The 18907-nt window shown below is 38.2% G+C and overlaps 1 protein-coding gene across 1 annotated transcript in view; it reads left to right on the plus strand.

Annotated features, from left to right (window-relative positions):
- The first annotated feature begins 6522 nt into the window (after positions 1-6522).
- ZNF41 (zinc finger protein 41) overlaps positions 6523-18907 on the plus strand; it is a 59145-nt gene continuing 46760 nt past the window's right edge. The window contains 1 exon segment of the mRNA XM_067722814.1: positions 6523-6641. The gene's annotated coding sequence lies outside the window, so the exon portion shown is untranslated.

An 18907-nucleotide genomic window follows, 5' to 3' on the forward strand; every position in this document is an offset into this window, starting at 1 on the left:
CCATCCCTGTTGACTGTTTTGGCATTCTCCTATTCTCAGGCCTGTCAAGTGCCCCTTAATTCTCTCTGCTTTTTCCTACACAGATAACTATACCATGCAGTTCTTGTGGCTACTGGTGACCTGTCCTCACCCACACGTATTTTGAAATTCATGGATATTTCGGCTATTTATTGCTGTGGAACTAAACTGCGCCAAAACTTAGTGGCTTAAAATAATAACCATTTTATTGCTCACGATTCTATTGGTCAAAAACTTGGGCAGGGCTCAGTGGGGATGGCTCCATTTCTTCCCCATATGATGTCTGAGGCAACTAGAAAGGGGTTGGAGGATCCAAGATGCTTTCAACACATGATTGGGACCTTGGTGCTAGTTTTCAGTTGGGGCCTCAGTTCTTATGCACATGGACTCTTTTATAAAATGGTGTCTCAGAGCCTTGGTCTTCAGAAAGATAGGACTTTTTTACAGGGTGTCTAGGTTCCCCTCTCACTAAAGCAGAAGTTCAAGACCTCTTAATGTCTACACTCAGAAGCCCCAGAATGTCATTTCTACTGCATTTTATTGGTGAAACAGAACATAAGGCCAGCCCAGACACAAAGAATGAAAAAATATACTCCATATCTCAATGGCAGGAGTGGCAAGCACTAATGGGGATGGAAATATCGTTGGCAGTCATACCTGCAGAAAATCTACCATGCTGGGGATACTGTGTCACCTAGTTTTGTTGTGAATATTATCTATGGGTTTTGACGCTGCTATCTGGTTGCTGTTTGCATGTTGGCATGAAGAGAGATTTAAAAACTGCTCAGCTGCCACCATATTCCCAGCATCCATTCTAATTTTTAAAAAATCATCTCAGAAAAGAACAGAAATTTGGGGTGAGGGTCGAGTGAAGAAGTAAAAACATTCTAAATGGTACATTCTCCTAAGAAATTAGGAGTAAATGAAAGTAACGCATGTGTGTGTGTGTGTGTGTGTGTGTGTGTGTGTGTGTGTGTGTGATGGACCAATAGAGAAAATTTGAATCATGTTTATAAGTAATAGAAGGATAATCACCAGCAGAATTGATAAGCAGAGTTGAACTTCCAAATTACTAGGGGAGGAAGAAGAATGAACAGAAACTTGACAGAGATGGCAAATGTAAGGAAATTGAAAAGGAGTATCAACAACAAAGTAGAAAAGGGAAACAGTCGATTGAAGACACAAAATTGAGTATATCATTAACAAATGAAATCGATTGGGTTCTCCTATACAAGACTGTGAAATAGGGTTAAAAAAACAAGAGTTATGCATTGTTTCCTAAATGTACATTTGAAATAAAGAGGCAAAACTAAACACTATGTAAAGATACATCAGGTAAATGCAAGCAGAATAAAGGAGGTCAGATGATATAATTATCAGGTTAAACTCCAAGGCCAAAAGCATTCAACAGATTTTTAAAGAGACATTATGTAATAATAAAGTATACATTAGATGAAGATATAATATGTATAAACATTTATACAAACACAAATAACACCAGAAAAAATTCATAGAAAAGGAACACATTTTTTTTTCTTTTTTTTTTTTGGTACGAGGGCTTCTCACTGTTGTGGCCTCTCCCGTTGCGGAGCACAGGCTCTGGACGCGCAGGCTCAGCGGCCATGGCTCACGGGCCCAGCCGCTCCGCGGCATGTGGGATCTTCCCGGACCGGGGCACGAACCCGTGTCCCCTGCATCAGCAGGCGGACTCTCAACCACTGCGCCACCAGGGAAGTCCAGGAACAAAATTTTATTTATTTTTTGGCTGCATCGGCTCAGTAGTTACAGTGCGCGGGCTTAGTTGCCCCACGGCATGTGGGATTTTATTTACCCGACCAGGGATCGAACCGGTGTCCCCTTAGTTGCAAGATGGATTCTTAACCACCACGGTTAAGAATCCATAATTTATAAATTTTAAATTCATAATTTATAGTGGGAGGTTATACCTCATTCAGAGTATGATAGATCAAGCTAACAAAAATAATTAAAGGTAAGAAAGATCTGAAAATTATAATCAATAAGCTACATTTAAAAGACATAAAAAGCAATTTGTATCTTACAAGCAGACTCTCTACTCCTATGTCCTTGCAACATTAAAAAACATTCAATTGTCTAACTTTGCCTCAGAGAAATGATTGATATATTTTTTAAAAGTAGGGCTTTGGCAGATCATATTCTCTGATAGAGCCAACAAAAACAGAAATAAATTAAATATCACCATAACATCTTAACCAGCTGAAAATTAAGAAATACTTTCCAAAATAAATCAGGACTAAATGGGTCTACAGAGTCCAGTTCATAGAGAAAGATGGAAGTTTCCCAATTTATTTTTTAAAAGAGAATAATTTTAATACCAAAACTGAAATATATTGCTCGAAAAAGAAGATAACTAGAGACAATATTTCATGAATATAGCTAAACTTTTCTAAATAAAATATCCACATATCAAATAAATCCAGATATGTTTTGAGAAAAAAAATACACCATAACCATTAAGATGATTCCAGGAATGCTAGTATGGTTTAATATTTGTAAATCAATCGATATACTTCATTACACCAACACTTTAGAAAAGCCATGTAACACTATTAATTGATATAAAAAAGTATGTGATACAATTCATTAGCCATTATATTAATAATAAAAACTCAAAATAGAAATAGAAGGAAACGACTTAAAATTGACAAAACCATTTTCCAAAAATTGCCAGAAAGCTTTATACTAAATGGTAAAATGGATAAAATGATTTCCATTAAAAGTGACAACACCATAGGGATGCTCTCTATCACATCTATTACTCAACATTAATTTGAAGGTTCTAGCTCAGCATTGTCTGATACAACTTTCCACAATGATGACGTGTTCTATGTAGAGAGAGCTGCCTAATACAGTAGCAACTAGCCATATGCTGCCATTGAGCACTTGAAATGTGGCTAGGTGTCTAAGAAACTGAATTTTAAATTTTATGTAGCTTTAATAAATTCAAATTTAAATAGCCATGTAAGCTTAGTGGTTACCATATTGGATAGCTAATTCAGTGGAAAAAGAACTAATGACATCAAATAGCAGATAAAAGAGAATATTAACTAAATCTAATATGATTATACAATTAGAAAACCTAAGAGACTATACTAAGAAGCTACCAGAATTGGTAGGGAGTTTTGATAAGGAGCTGAATATAAGATAACATTTTAAAAATAGGTCTTTTCTTACAATACTAGCAGTTAGCAGACAGGATTAGCAAAAAGAAGTCTTAACAATAACAATAAAAGTATTACAAATATCTAAGAATCAATTTAACCAAACAAGATGATGGACTTATAAGAAGAAAACTATGAAATATCATTGAAGCATACAATACAAGACATAATCAGAGACAGATCAAATCCCTAGATACAAAGGCTTATTATAATAAAGAGCATTAACTCTCTCCAAACTATTAATATATTGGGTTGGCCAAAAAGTTCGTTCGGGTTACCCAATAGTACAATTCCAATCAGAATAACAATAGTTTTGTTTTGTGGAGGGTTTTGTGGGGTGCGTAGCATTCATTTTGAAACTTCATAAAATGATTCTAGGAACTTCAGAGTTCCTAGAAAAATAGATCTGCAAGAACAAAAATCCTTTGAAATCATATAGATTATAGAGACACAATAGAGTTCAGATCAAGCTAAATATATTTGTGACCTTATATGACAGAAGTGACATTTAATTCAGTGCCTATAGGGCAGTAACTTCCATAAACCGTGCTAGCTGATAATGTTGGATTTTACCTGAACCCTGTGATTCTGGTAAATAGTGAAGGTTAAGAAATTCCCTTACTCTTTTTTTTTTTTTCATTTATTTAGTTTTGGCTGCGTTGGGTCTTCGTTGCTGTGCGTGGGCTTTCTCTAGTTGTGGCGAGCGGGGGCTACTCTTCATTGCGGTGCGCGGGCTTCTCATTGTGGTGGCTCCTCTTGTTGTGGAGCACGGGCTCTAGGCACATGGGCTTCAGTAGTTGTGGCACTCGGGCTCCGTAGTTGTAGCTCGCGGGCTCTAGAGAACAGGCTCAGTAGTTGTGGCGCATGGGCTTAGCTGCTCCATGGCATGTGTGGGATCTTCCTGGACCAGGGATTGAACCTGTGTCCCCCGCATTGTCAGGCGGACTCTTAACCACTGTGCCACCAGAGAGATCCTCCCTTACTCTTTTGTGCTCTTGTGTGTTACTCTTTGCTTACTGCAAAGAACCTCCCTTCCCTATATGACTTTGGACTCACAGGCGCCCCTTGTTTACCTGTGACATGACCAGACATAGACCCTCCAAATTCTCATTCTTTTCCTTATAAACATTCATTAATCTCAACAAAATGCTTGTTAGCCAAAATTTAGCCAAGCTTCTCTCCTTCCTACAGGTTCCTGAACTCTGCTTGCCCCCAAGCCTGAGCAAGCACAAAAAAATGTGGAATGTGCCCCTCTTCTCAGCTTGTCCTGGGAATCAGCTGACCACAGTGGGCACTTTCCTGTCAGACCCCATTAGTCATTCCCTTGTTTGTGCAGCTTCTCCTCCACAGATTCTGCTTATCTTGGCTTGCCTCCTCCTTACCCTATCTATAAACAAAAAGCCTTTTTCTGTTCGGTTTTGAGATGCTTGCAGATTTCTGAGATGGGAATTTTCTCCCTATTGCAATAGTCTTTCTTTCTAATTAGTCTCTCCCTATCTAATTCTAGATTTGTTTTTATTTGATGCAGCAACAGTGAAGCTTGACCTTGATCTCATACCATATACCAGAATAAATTTCAACTAGATTAAAAGTTAAAGTAGAAAAATTTAAAACAATAAAAATGAAATAAATGTTAAGACTATCTTTTTAGGACTACCTGGAATGGGGACCATACAAGACAGGAAATACAGAAGCCAGAAAAGAAAACTTATTTTTGATGAAAAAATACATTTTTCTAATTAAAGATCAAAGGACAACTACAAATGCAAAGGGCAAAAAGAGTTAGGGGAAAAATATTGCAATGCCACTAACTAACAAAGACTTAATAATATCCCTAGTGTACAAAGAGCTACTACAAATTGATAAGAAAAAGACAAATCACTCCAAAGAAAATTGGACAAAGGATATGAAGATTTGCAGAAGAGAAAATCTAAATGGTCAACAAACAGAAAAAGATCTTCAGTTGCACAAGTAGTCAGGAAAATGCAAATTAAAGCAGCTAAATTAGCCCTCTGATTGGCAAAAATTAGAGTATCAACATTCAGTGCTAGAGAAGATTTGCCTTGATGGACTCATATTTTGCTGGTGGGAGTAGGAAATGTTAAAAATCTTTTGGGGAAGTTATTTGGCTGTATCTATTCAACAACACAATAGCCTTACTTGTATTTAATAATAAAACTTAAAAATATAGGAAGCAAAAATTGACTGGTGAAATGAAACCCTGACTTATCAATACAGTGGGAAATCTCAGTAACTCAGGGAGCAAGCAGAAGAAAATCATCAGGAATGATATACACATTTAAAAGAAATTTTATTGGAGTATAGTTGATTTACAGTGTTGTGTTAGTTTCAGTTGTACAGCAAAGAGGAACAATATACACATTTTTAACAGCCCAACTAACAAGCTTGAACCAATAAACATATACGCTAAACCCAACTATTGGAAAATATATGTTTTTTTCAATCAAGAGATGGAACATTTTTGAAAACTAGGCCTGTACTTGAACCTTAAGGCAAATTTCAACAAATTTCGACTCAACATCATTCAGACAACATTCACAGATCACAGTGCAATTAAGTTAGAAATCACTAACATCGAGATTAACTTTGTGTTTGAGGAAATGAAAAATGGTGTTAGGAACTGTAAACTTTTCTGCACTCCCTCTAAGTTCCTTCTTTAATCATTAAGTATGAGAACAGGATACAACAGAATGAGATGGGCCAAATCAAAAACAGCTCCCTTCAGCAGCATTCCACCTGCGGGCCAAAGCCCACCAAACTTGCAGGAGACACTGCGCAGGGCTGTTCTTGTCGCAGCAGCCTGAATAAAGTCACCATTCCCTTGACATTTGAGTCTCGGAGAATTTTTGCATGTTCGACACTGGACTTCTAAATAATTCTTGGATCAAAGGGGGGAAAATTACAAATTAGCACTTGAAACTGAACACTAATGAAAATGCAACAAATCAAAACTTGGATCTTTGGAAAAGAAGTTTAAACTTCATGGTTCTATAAGGAAACTGGGAAGGCTGATTACTCGAGTTTTTAAAAAATTGGATGACGTGCCCCACCACTGATGTCACAAGCCCCCCCCACCCCCCCACCCAGCTCAATGGCTCCCTGCACAGATGCTTGGTTTCTGGCGCTCAATCACCTCAGCTCCCTGCGCCCAGAGTGGTTAAACTCTCGCTGCGGGCGACTTCCGCTTCCTGGCCTAAATCTGACACGTACTATTCCCCCCGTGGCAACTACCCAGGGTCGGTGACAGCCAGAGCCGGGCGATGCCCCCAGCCGACGGGTGGACAGAGGCGCCGTCAGGTGGGCACGTAGCGGCGCCCCGGGCCCTGCCGCCGCGAGCCGCCTGCGCCGATCGGGGGCCGTTCCGCACCCCGAGAAGTGGAGCGGCGGCTGGGGCGGGGGCCGGTCAGTGTCTGGGCCGGTGCCTTGGAGGTGTCTTTCTAGCTAGGAGCGGGGAGAGGGGCAAGGGGGGTTGCAACGCGCGAAGATGCCGCGACTCCCCGGGGATACGGCCTGAGGGCGGGGCCCCGAGCACAGAGAAGGGAAGGCGCCAGGCCCGCGCCTCGGGGTAATGGTGGAGCATGAGGCGCAGGAGGGAGGAGTCCGGGATCTGCAGCCGGATCTGCTGGGCCCGATCGGCTCCCGGGAAGCCCCACCGGGGAAGGTCTGGCGGGGTCCCGCTGGCTCCGGCGCAGCAGAAATGCCCACCCTCCCAAGATGGCGACTCCCGGAGAGACACTCCCAAGGGGACAGCCATGTTAGTGGCCTGACAAAGTCACTAAAGAAAATCGGCAAGCCCGCCTCTCCTCCGACACACACAGACACGCACACGCACTGACACCTCGTGAGTGCACCCAGTGTAATTGGGGGCTAACGGCCGCTTCCGCGCCGACACTAAGCATGTGCGGTGCGAAGTCCAGAAACGTGGGAGTCCCGCAGAGGCAATTTCAATACTTCTGGCTCCGGGACTGAGTTTAACAGAGGCGGCGATTTAGGGCCAGTAAAACGTTGACATAATTATGGGGGTGTTACGACATGGCTTTCGGGCTCAGTGATGGTACTCTGTGGGGTGAGTGATGGGGCTTCTCTGGAGTCACTTATGAGGAGGTGCGTAGTGATAGGGGTTTGTGGGTGAATGGTGGGGGCAGTAGGGAAAGTAATAGGTAGTCTGTGGGGTGAGTATTGGGGGGTCTGTGGGGTCATAGTGATGCAGGGTCTATAGGGTGAGCAGGGGGTATCGGTGAGGCGAGCGATGAGGAGTCTGTGGGGTGAGTGATGAAGATCCCCGGAGGCCACTGATGGGGTATGTGGAGTAAGTGACTGGGTCTGTGGGATAAGCGATGGAGGTTTGTGGGGTGAGTGGTCAGGCGTAAGTGCAGTAAGGAATGGGGACTGTGGTGTGAGTGATACAGTCTCGGAGGTGTGATGTGTGCTCTTTGGGGTTAGTGCTGGAGTTCCTGAGGGGCGAATGATGGGGGTTCTGTGGGGTGTCATAGGGGGTTAGTGGGGTAAATGATGGAGGGGTCTGTGAGATGAATGATGGGAGTTCAGTGAGGTAAGTGATGAGGGTCTTTGAGGAGAGTTATGGGTGGTCTGTGGAATGAATGATGGAGAGCCTGTGGAGTGAGTAATGGAGAGTGAATGAGTGAGTGAGATGGAGAAATTTTGAGGTGAGTGATGAGGGCCGCGGGATGAGTGTTGCAGGGTCTATGAGGTATATGATGGGGTTTATTGGGTGGATGGTCAAGGTTTCTGTGGTGTGAGTGATGGAGCTCTGTGGGTGGTCTTAGGATTGAGATGGGATTGTTTCAAAAACCTACCTTTGACCTTCTTGGTCCTCCTGTATCTTTGTTTTCTGTGTCATTAGTTTCTGCCCTTGATTTCATTGTTTCTTTTCTTTGGGTTTTTTCTTTTATTCTTATTTTTAAATTCCTAAATTGAATGCTTATCTCATTAATATTCAATCATTTTCTTTTACAGTATAAGCATTAAGTTCATGAATTTTTCTCTAAGAACACTTTAGCTCCATGTCACAAGTGTTGATATGTAACATTTCCACCACAGTTTATTAATAATATTTTCTAATTTTTGTTGTGGTTTTCTCTCTGATCCCTTAGTTATTTAGATATGAGATTTTCATTTCCCAAAAAGTTGTAATTTTTGTTATTGATTTCTAAATTATAGCCAGAGACTGTCATCTGAGTGATTATTAGGTGCAGGAATGGATGTTCCTTGAAGTGGATGGTATGTACTGAAATTTAAGTCCAAAACTTTTGTAAAATTGCAACTCCCACCAGCAACATATAAAAGGGCTCATTCCAAAATCATCTCCCACACTGAATGTTGCTGCACTTTTTAATTTCTGCCATTCTGAGGGCCAAACACAACAGTATGTAGCTTACCTTGATGTGCATTTTCCTGACACCTGGTGGCTGAATATCTTCTCATATTTATTGGCCTTTGAAATGCATTTTTAAAAATTTTCATATCCTTTGGTCTTTATTTTTTCCTTTATGTAGTTTGTCTTACTAATTTGTGGATATTAACCTTCTGTCATTTATTGTAATTTTTTCCCTTTATCTCTCTTTATATCTTGATTTTTTGAAAGGTGTATTCACATATAATTAGAAAAAATAATTATCTGATTAGGTAATTTTTCCTTAACAAGTTCTGAATATCGTGTTTTGCCTAGTGGGTTCTCGCTGTTTTGTGCTTAAATAAATACATGTTTTAAATTTAAATTTTTATTGTTTTAAAGTTAAATTGTAATCCAACTGGAAAATTCTGGTGTGTGGTGTGAGACGAGATCAAAGTTTCTACTTTCCATTTGGATAGAAAATTTGCCTGCGCCAATCATTAAATAAATAGCCTTTTCTAACTCAGTTAAATGCCACTTTTGTCACATAAATTCCCAAATGTATATCATTCTATTTCTGAACTCTGTTTTTTCTTCTGATATATGTATCTACTCCCTTTCAAAAAATTGTTTTGACTTTAGAAATACTTTTAATATTGAATAGTGCTAATCCCCTCACTGTTCCTTTTTTTTTTTGGTTGTTTTCTTTAATCTTTTTTAGCATTTATTCTTCCACATGAATGTTAAAAACATTTTATTTCACTTCAAAAGCAACCATTAAAACTATATTTTATAATTTTCTTCTTATAGATTCAGAACCTTTTTTGAAAAGTTCATTCTTAAATATTTTAAATTTGATATCATCACAGTGAATAGCACATTTCTCTATTTCCATAGAAAAATTATATAAATTAAAAATTTTTTATTTCTTTTTTGCATATTATTTCTTATCCAATCCAGTTATCACATTCTCATGTGAATTCTAGTTGCCTTTTATGGTCTCTTAGTTTTCCTAGATATAACATCATGTCACATCCAATTAACAATGATACTCTCTCTTCCTTTCAAATATTTATTCTGATTACTTCATCTTCTCCTATTGCATTAGCTAGAGCTTTCAGAACAATGTTGAATGATACTTGATAGAGGGTATCCCTATCTTGTTGCTAATTTGAAAGTGAAGGGTATTCATTCATTCATTCAACAAACATTTGTTGAATACCTTCACCTTTCCAGATACTGGGTTTGAAATCCTGCATGGCCACTTACTAGCTACATGATCTTTTTTTTTTTCCTAACAGCTTTATTGATATAATTCACCTACCATAAACTTCACCATTTAAAGCTTACAATTCAATGGTTGTTAGTATATTCAAGGAGTTGTGCAAACCACTGTCATAATCCAATTTTAGAACATTTCATCACCCCAAAAGGAAACATTGTACTCATTCTTCATTCCCACCCCATACCTCCAGCTGCAGACAGCCACTAATTTACTTTGTTTCTATAAATTTGCCTATTCTAGACCTTTCATACACATGGAATCAAACAATATATGATCTTTGGTGACTATCTTCTTTCACTTAGCATGTTTTTAAGATTCATCCGTGCTATAGCTTGTATCAGTGCTTCATTCTTTATTACTGAATAATATTCCTTTGTATGGATATACCACAGTTTGTTTATTCATTCATCAACTGATGGACATTTGGGTTGTTTTCACTTTTTGGCTACTATGAATAATGTTGATGTGAACATTTGTGTACAAGTTTTTGTGCGGACGTATGTTTTCATTTCTCTCAGAAGTGGAATTGCTAGATCATATGGTACCTTTGAAGAACTGCCAAACTGTTTTTGGCATTTTACATCCCACAGCAATATATGAAGATTCCAATGTGTCATATCCTCATCAACACTTAACAAGTCTTTTTTTTTTATTCTAGCCATCTTAGTGGGTGTGAAGTGGTATCTCATTGTGGTTTTGATTTCTATTTCCCTAATGAATGTTGAGCAACTTTTCATGTTTGCAATGGACTAAATGTTTATGCGCCCCTCCCATTCTATGTTGAAATCCTAAACCGTGGTGTGATGGTATAAGGAGGTGAGGCCTTTGGGAGGTGATTAGGTCATGAGGGTAGAGCCCTCATGAATGGGATTAGTACCCTTATAAAAGAGACCTCAGAGAGCCCCCTTCCACCTTTTGCCATGTGAGGACACAACAAGAAGATAGCCATCTATGAATCGGGAGGCAGGTTCTCACCAGACACCCAATCTGCTGACGTGTGAGCTTGGATTTCCCAGCCTCCAGAACTGTAAGAAATAAATGTTTGCTGTTTAAGCCACCCAGTTTATCGTAGTTCATTACAGCAGCCTGAACACACTAAGACAATATGTTTAATTGACCATTTGTATGTCTTCTCTGGAGAAATATCGGTTCAAATTATTTGCCTATTTTTTAATTAGATTATTTGTCTTTGTATCATTGAGTTGTAAGCATCCTTTATATATTCTGGATACAAGCCCCTGGTCAGATATGTGATTTGCATATATTTTCTCCCATTTTATGGGTGTCTTCACTTTCTTGGTGGTGACCTTGTAGCACAAAAGTTTTTAATTTTTATGAAGTCTAATTTATCTATTTTTGTTATTGTTGCTGTGCTTGTTTTTAAACATCTTTATTGGAGTATAATTGCTTTACATTATTGTGTTAGTTTCTGCTGTATAACAAAGTGAATCAGCTATACATATACATATATCCCCATATCCCCTCCCTCTTGCGTCTGCCTCCCACCCTCCCTATCCCACACCTCTAGGTGGACACAAAGCACCGAGCTGGTCTCCCTATGCTATTTGGCTGCTCCCCATTAGCTATCGATTTTACATTTGATAGTGTATATATGTCCATGCCACTCTCTCACTTCGTCCCAGTTGCTTGTGCTTTTGATGTCATAGATGTTTCTTTCCCCATTGAATTGTATTGAAACCCTTATCTAAAATCAACTGACCATGAGTGTAAAGGCTTATTTATGAATTCTCAATTCTATTTCATTCATCTATATGCCTCCTTTATGCCAGTACCATGCTGTGTTGATTTATATAGCTTTGTAGCAAGTTTTGAAATAGAGAAATGTGTGTCCTCCAACTATGTTCTTATTCAGTGTTTTGGCTATTCAGGTTCCTTGCATTTCTATCTGAATTTTAGGATGAGCTCATTACCCTCTTCCAAAATGCCCCTGGGATTTTGATAGGGATTGTGTTGAACCTGTACAACATTTAGGGGAATATTGCCATTTTAATGATATTAAGTCTTTTTATCTGGGCATTTTTTTTTAGCATAATGTTTTCTGGTGATTTTGGGGGTAGTAGTTGTAATATTTACACAGTTCTTTAATGTTCTTATTTTAATTTGTATTTTTATTAGGAATAGCTCCTGAATTGTGTCAGATGCTTTTTGATATTAACAGCCTTATGGTATTATTCTCTTTAATTGGTTGTTGTAATGAATTACATTGATGTGTAATGTGGCCGCATCTTTGCCTTCCTGGAAGAATTCTGTTTGGTCAAGGGAAATTTTTCTTATAAGATACATTTGGGGACTTCCCTGGCAGTCCAGTGGTTAAGACTTCGCCTTCCAATGCAGGAGGTGCGGGTTCGATCCCTGGTCAGGGAGCTAAGATCCCAAATGCCTTGTGGCCAAAAAACCAAAAACAAAACAGAAGCAATATAGTAACAAATTCAATAAAGACTTAAAACATGGTCCACATCAAAAAAAAATCTTTAAAAAAAAAAGATACATTTGGATTTGAATTAGTAATATTTTATTTAAAATTTTTGCCACTATAAGAAAACTGCTTATAGTTTTCTTTTCTTTTTTCTTTTTTTGTACTATATTTAACATGTGTTGGTATTAAGGTTATGGCAGTTTTTAAAAGGAATTCAGGAGATTTCTATCTTTTTATATGTTAAAATGGCATAGAAATTATCTCCTTTTTAAAGTTCAGCTATAAACACACTTAGAACTGGTGTCTTTTAAAATGGTAAATTTTAATTATTTTTTTTTCTCTGATTACTGGTCTTTACTGATTTCTTCTTTTGGGGGGTTTAATTTTGGTGGTTTATGGTTTTTTGTTTTGTTTTGTTTTGTTTTGTTTTTCGGTACGCGGGCTTCTCACTGTTGTGGCCTCTCCCATTGCGGAGGACAGGCTCCGGACACGCAGGCTCAGCGGCCATGGCTCACAGGCCCAGACGCTCTGCGGCATGTGGGATCTTCCCAGACTGGCGCACGAACCCGTGTCCCCTGCATCGGCAGGTGGACTCTCAACCACTGCACCACCAGTAAAGCCCTTGGTGGTTTATGTTTGCTAGGGATTTTATATTTTCATAGAACTGCACATAATGCTTAAATTATTCTGGTCACTTCCACATCTGTGGTAGTAGTTCCTTTTTCTTTCCTAAAATTGTGTGAGTATATGTGTGATATGTGAGTGTGTGTGTGTGTGTGTACATGTATATTTCCTTCTCTTTTACCTTTATCAGGTGTCTCATGAATATTTTATTTTCTTTTTCTAATTTCTTAAGTTTAGCACTTAATTCATTTATCTTTGGCTTTTCTTTTTAAATATTAAAAACATTTTAGGCTAAAATGTCCCTTAAATATAACTTTAGCCATATCTCAAAATGAGGTATGAAGTTTATAATTTTATTATTGAATTTATCTTCAATTCTGCCATGTTTGTCTGTTTGTTTAATTATTTATTGGCTGCACCATGTGGCATGTGAGATCTTAGTTCACTGACCAGGGATTGAACCTGCACCCCCTGAAATGGAAACGCGGAGTCTTAACCACTGGACCACCAGGGAAGTCCCAATCCTGCCATGTTTAGAGAATATTTCTTTTTCCCCCAGCTTTATTGAGACATACTTGACATATAACATTGTATAAGTTTAAGGTGTACAGTGTGTTGATTTGATACATTTGTATATTGCAAAATGATTATCACCATAGTGTTAGCTAACACTTCCATCATGTCACATAATTACCACTTTGTGTGTGTGTGTGTGATAAGAACATTTAAGATCTACTTTCTAGACAATATTCGAGTATATGATACAGTATCATTAGCAATAATCACCATGTTGTACCTTAGATTTTCAGAACTTGTTTATCTTATAACTGGAAGTTTGTACCCTTTGACCAACATCTTCCCATTTCCCCCACCCCCCGGCCCCTAGTAACCATCACTCTACTTAGAGAATATTTCTTTCTTTCTTTTTTTTAATTGAAGTATAGTTGATTTACAATGTTGTATTAGTTTCAGGTGTACAGCAAAGTGATTCAGTTATATATATATTTTTTCAGATTATTTTCCATTATAGGTTATTACAGGATATTGTATATAGTTCCCTGTGCTATACAGTAAATTCTTATAATCTATTTTATGTGTAGTAGTTTGTATCTGTAGAGACTATTTCTTAACTGCAAACTAGTTTTGGTCATTTGGTTATCTTTTTATTCTATATTTCTTTTTTATTGAAATATAATTGTCGTATAACATTGTGTAAGTTTAAGGTATACAGTGTTTTGATTTGATATGTTTATAAATTTATAAATTACGACATGATTACCACAGTAGCTTTAGCTAACACCTCCATCCTGTCACATAATTATCATTTCTTTTCTGTGGTGAGGATGTTTAAGACATAGTCTCTTAGCAATTTTGATTCTATATTTCTGATTTTTGTAGTATTGTTGGTAATATAACCTGCCAAAACTCTAATTTTTAAGAAATATCAATATTTTTTTCTTTGAGTCCAAGTTACACAATTTTTTGTTTTTTGGTACGCTGGCCTCTCACTGTTGTGGCCTCTCCCATTGCGGAGCACAGGCTCCGGATGCGCAGGCTCAGAGGCCATGGTTCATGGGCCCAGCCACTCCACGGCATGTGGGATCTTCCCAGACCAGGGCATGAACCCGTGTCCCCTGCATCAGCAGGCAGACTCTCAACCACTGCGCCACCAGGGAAGCCCCAAGTTACACAATTTAAAGTTTTTTTAACTGTGCCATGAGTCTAAAAGAAGAGTATATTAATTGGACAGAATTAAATCTAGCACTGATTATATTTTTCAAATCCTCTTTACTTCTTTTTTTGGTCTACTTGACCCATTATATTATAATAAAATTTCCCAGCGTAATTGTGATATTTAAAAACTCTTTATTATGAAATAATTATAGATTCATACGAAGTTGCAAATATAAGACAGAGAAATCCCATGTACCCTTTACCCAGTTCCCCCCAATAGTTACATCTTATAAAATCATAATGCAGTATAAAAATTTAACATTGGTACAATGTGTGTGCCTAATTCCTTGTCATTTTGCCATGTGTGTAGATTCATGTAACGACCACCACAATCAATATACAGAGCTATTACCCTTTTTGTACTTTTCACCCCCACCATCATCCCTAACCTTTGGCCACCAATAATCTGTTTTCCATCTCTATAATTTTGTTATTTTGAGAATGTTACATAAATGGAACCATACAGTACGTGGCCTTTGAGATTGTTTTTTTTTTTCACTCAGCATAATGTCCTTGAAAACCATCCTTACAACTATCGTTGTAACAGTAGTTCATTTCTTTTTATTTCTGAGTAGTATTCCATATTATAGATGTACTACAGTTTGTTTAACTATTCATCTACTGGGGGACATTTTGGTTGTCCCCAGTTTGGGGCTATTACAAATAAAATTGCTATGAACAATTGTACAGATTTTTGTGTACATGTAAGATTTCATTTCTCTAGAATGAATGCCCAGAAGTGCAATTGCTGGGTCACTTTTTTAAAGAAACTGCCTAACTGTTTTCCAGAGTGTCTGTTCCACTTTACATTCCCACTGACAACATATGAGAGATCGTTTTTCTGCATTTTCTCCAGAATTTGGTATTGTTGCTATTTAAAACATTTTTAGCTGTTTTAATAGGTGTGCAGTGATTATATCATCATTGTCTTAATTTGCATTTTCTTAATGGCTAATGACATTGAACATCTTTTTAAAATTTGTTTTATTTTTGTACACTTTTAAAAGTTTACTTTCCACTTACAGTTATTACAAAATATTGGCTATATTCCCCGTGTTGTACAATACACCTTTGAGCCTATCTTACACCCAATAGTTTGTACCTCCCACTCTCAGACCCCTATATTGCCCCTCTTCCCCACACTGGTAACCACTAGTTTGTTCTCTATATCTGTGAGTCCACTGCTTTTTTGTTTTATTCACTAGTTCGTTGTATTTTTTAGATTCCACATATAAGCAATATCATACAGTATTTATCTTTCTCTGTCTGACTTATTCCACTTAGCATAATGCCCTCCAAGTTCATCCATGTTGCTGCAATGGCAAAATTTCATTATTTTTTATGGCTGAGTAGTATTCCATTGTGTGTGTATATATATATAGATATAGATAGATAGATAGATAGATCTTTATCTATTCATCTGTTGATGGACACAGGTGGTTTCCATGTTTTGGCTATTGTGAATAGTGCTGCTATGAACATTGGGGTTTATGTATCTTTTCGAATTAGTGTTTTTGTTTTTTTCAGATATATATCCAGGAGTGGAATTGCTGGGTCATATGGTAGTTCTATTTTTAGTTTTCTGAGAAACCTCCATACCATTTTCCACAGTGGCTACACCAGTTTACATTCCTACCAACAGTGTACAAGGGTTCCTTTTTCTCCACAAGCTTGCCAACATTTGTTATTTGTAGACTTTTTGATAATAGCTCTTCTGACAGGTGTGAGGTAATATCTCATTGTGGTTTTGATTTGCATTTCCCTGATGATTAGTGATGTTGAGCATCTTTTCATGTGCCTGTTGGCCATCTGCATTTCTTCTTTGGAAAAATGTCTATTCAGTTCTTCTGCTCACTTTTTAATTGTTTTTTTTTTTTTTTTTTTTGCGGTACGCAGGCCTCTCACTGTTGTGGCCTCTCCCGTTGCGGAGCACAGGCTACGGGCGCGCAGGCTCAGCGGCCATGGCTCACGGGCCCAGCCGCTCTGCGGCATGTGGGATCTTCCCGAATCGGGGCACGAACCCGTGTCCTCTGCATCGGCAGGCAGACTCCCAACCACTGCACCACCAGGGAAGCCCTTTTTTTTGTTTTTTTGATGTTGAGTTGTATGAGCTATTTATATATGTTGGATATTAATACCTTATCGGTCACCTCATTTGCAAATATTTTCTCCCATTCAGTAGGTTGTCTTTTTGTTTTGTTGATGGTTTCCTTTACTGTACAAAAGCTTTGAACATCTTTTTAAACATTGACATTGAACATCCTTTAAAAATTTTTTTTTACTTAAAATATATTTTGAGATATAGATTCATACGCAGTTGTAAAAAATAATACAGTGATCCCTTGTGCACTTTGCCCAGTTTCCTCCAATGGTGACATTTTACAAAATAAAAGTATAATATGCCAACCAGAATTTTGACCTTGATACAATTCAACCATCTTTTCCAGATTTCCCCAGTTTTACTCATACATGTATGTGTATATGCATGTACCAAGTTTTATACAATTTTATCACCTGTGTAGGTTTGTGTATCCATCACCATAGTCAAAATACTGAATAGTTCCAACATCACAAGGATCCCTAGTGTTGCCCTTTTATAACCACACCTATTTCCCTTCTGTCTCCACTACCCTTGGAAACCACTAACCTGTGCTCCATGTCTAAAATTTTGTCATTTCAAAATTGTTATATTAATCAAATCATACAGTATATAAACTTTTGAGGTTGGCTTTTTTCACTTAGCATCATGTTCTTAAAAACCATCCAAGTAGCGTGAGTATCAACAGTTCGTTCCTTTTTCTTGTTGAATTGCACTCCTTGGGGTGCAAACCACAGTTTGCTTAACCAGTCGCCTGTTGAAGGACATCTGAACTGATTCCAGTTTTGAGCTATTACCAGTAAAGCTGCTATGAACATTCATGTACAGATTTTTTATGTAAACATAAGCTTTCATGTCTCTGGGATAAATGCTCAAGAGTACTATTGCTGGGCCGTATGGGAATTGCATGCTTAGTTTTATAAGAAACTACCAAACCATTTCCCACCAGCAGTGTAGGAGAGATCCAGTTTTTCTGCAACCTCATCAGCATTTTGTGTTGTCACTATTTTTTATTTTAGCCATTTTGACATATGTATAGTGATATCTCATTGTAGTTTTCATTTTCATTTCCCTGGTAAATAATATGGAACCCCTTTTCATATGCTTATTTGCCATCTGTATATCCTCTTTGGTGAAATGTTCATGCATTTTGCCTATTTTCTAATTGAATTGTTTGGATGATTTTACTGTTGAGTTTTGAGAGTTCTTTACGTATTCTAGATACCAGTCTTTTGTCAGATATGTTGTCATCAAGTATTTTTCCCAGTCAGTAGCTTGGCTTTTCATCCTCTTCATCCTTTCCATCCTCTGGTCTTTTTCAGAGCAAAAGTTTTTAAATTTTTGGCAAGACCCAATTTATCAGTGTTTCCTTTTATGGATTATGCTTTTGGTGTCCAGTCTAAAAACTTTGTCATTCTCTGATTCTCTGAGAGCAACTGAATGTCCAATAATTCAATTTAATTTTGACACTACCTACCTGGAGTTAGCATCAGATCCCATAAGTTAAAGGGCTCAATCCCACAAGACTGCCCCCACTTCAGATGCCAGTCACTGCAGGTCCCAGGCCACCCATACTTCTGATTTACCAGCTATAAATTGGGGGTTCCCAGGACCTCTTCTTCAGGCTCAATAATTTGCTAGAATAGCTCACAGAGATCAGGAAAACAGTATGTTTACCAGTTTATTATAAAGGATACAACTCAGAAACAACCAGATGGAAGAGATACACAGGGCAAGGTATGGGGGGAAAGGCACAGATCTTCCATGCCCTCTCTGGACATGCCTTCCTCCCAGCACATCTGTGTTCAACCTGGAAGCTCTCCAAACCTCATTATTTAGGGATTTTTCTGGAGGGGTTTATATGGAGGTTCCATCATGTAGACCCCATTGATTAAATCATTGGCCACTGGTGATTGAACTCAATCTCCAGCTCCTCTCCCCTCCCTAGGAGGGAGGTGGTGGGGGGGGAGTGGGACTGAAAGTTTCAACCCTCTAATCAAGCCCTATAACCAAATGATTGGTTCCTTTGGCAACCAGCCCCCACCCTAAAATTATCTAAGAACCCACCATGAGTCCCTTCATCAGCATAAACTCAGGCATCGTTGGAAGGGGTTTGTAAGGAATAACAAACTAACAA

This window comes from Pseudorca crassidens, chromosome X, assembly GCF_039906515.1.
Source record: "Pseudorca crassidens isolate mPseCra1 chromosome X, mPseCra1.hap1, whole genome shotgun sequence".
NCBI classification, from domain to species: Eukaryota; Metazoa; Chordata; class Mammalia; order Artiodactyla; family Delphinidae; genus Pseudorca; species Pseudorca crassidens.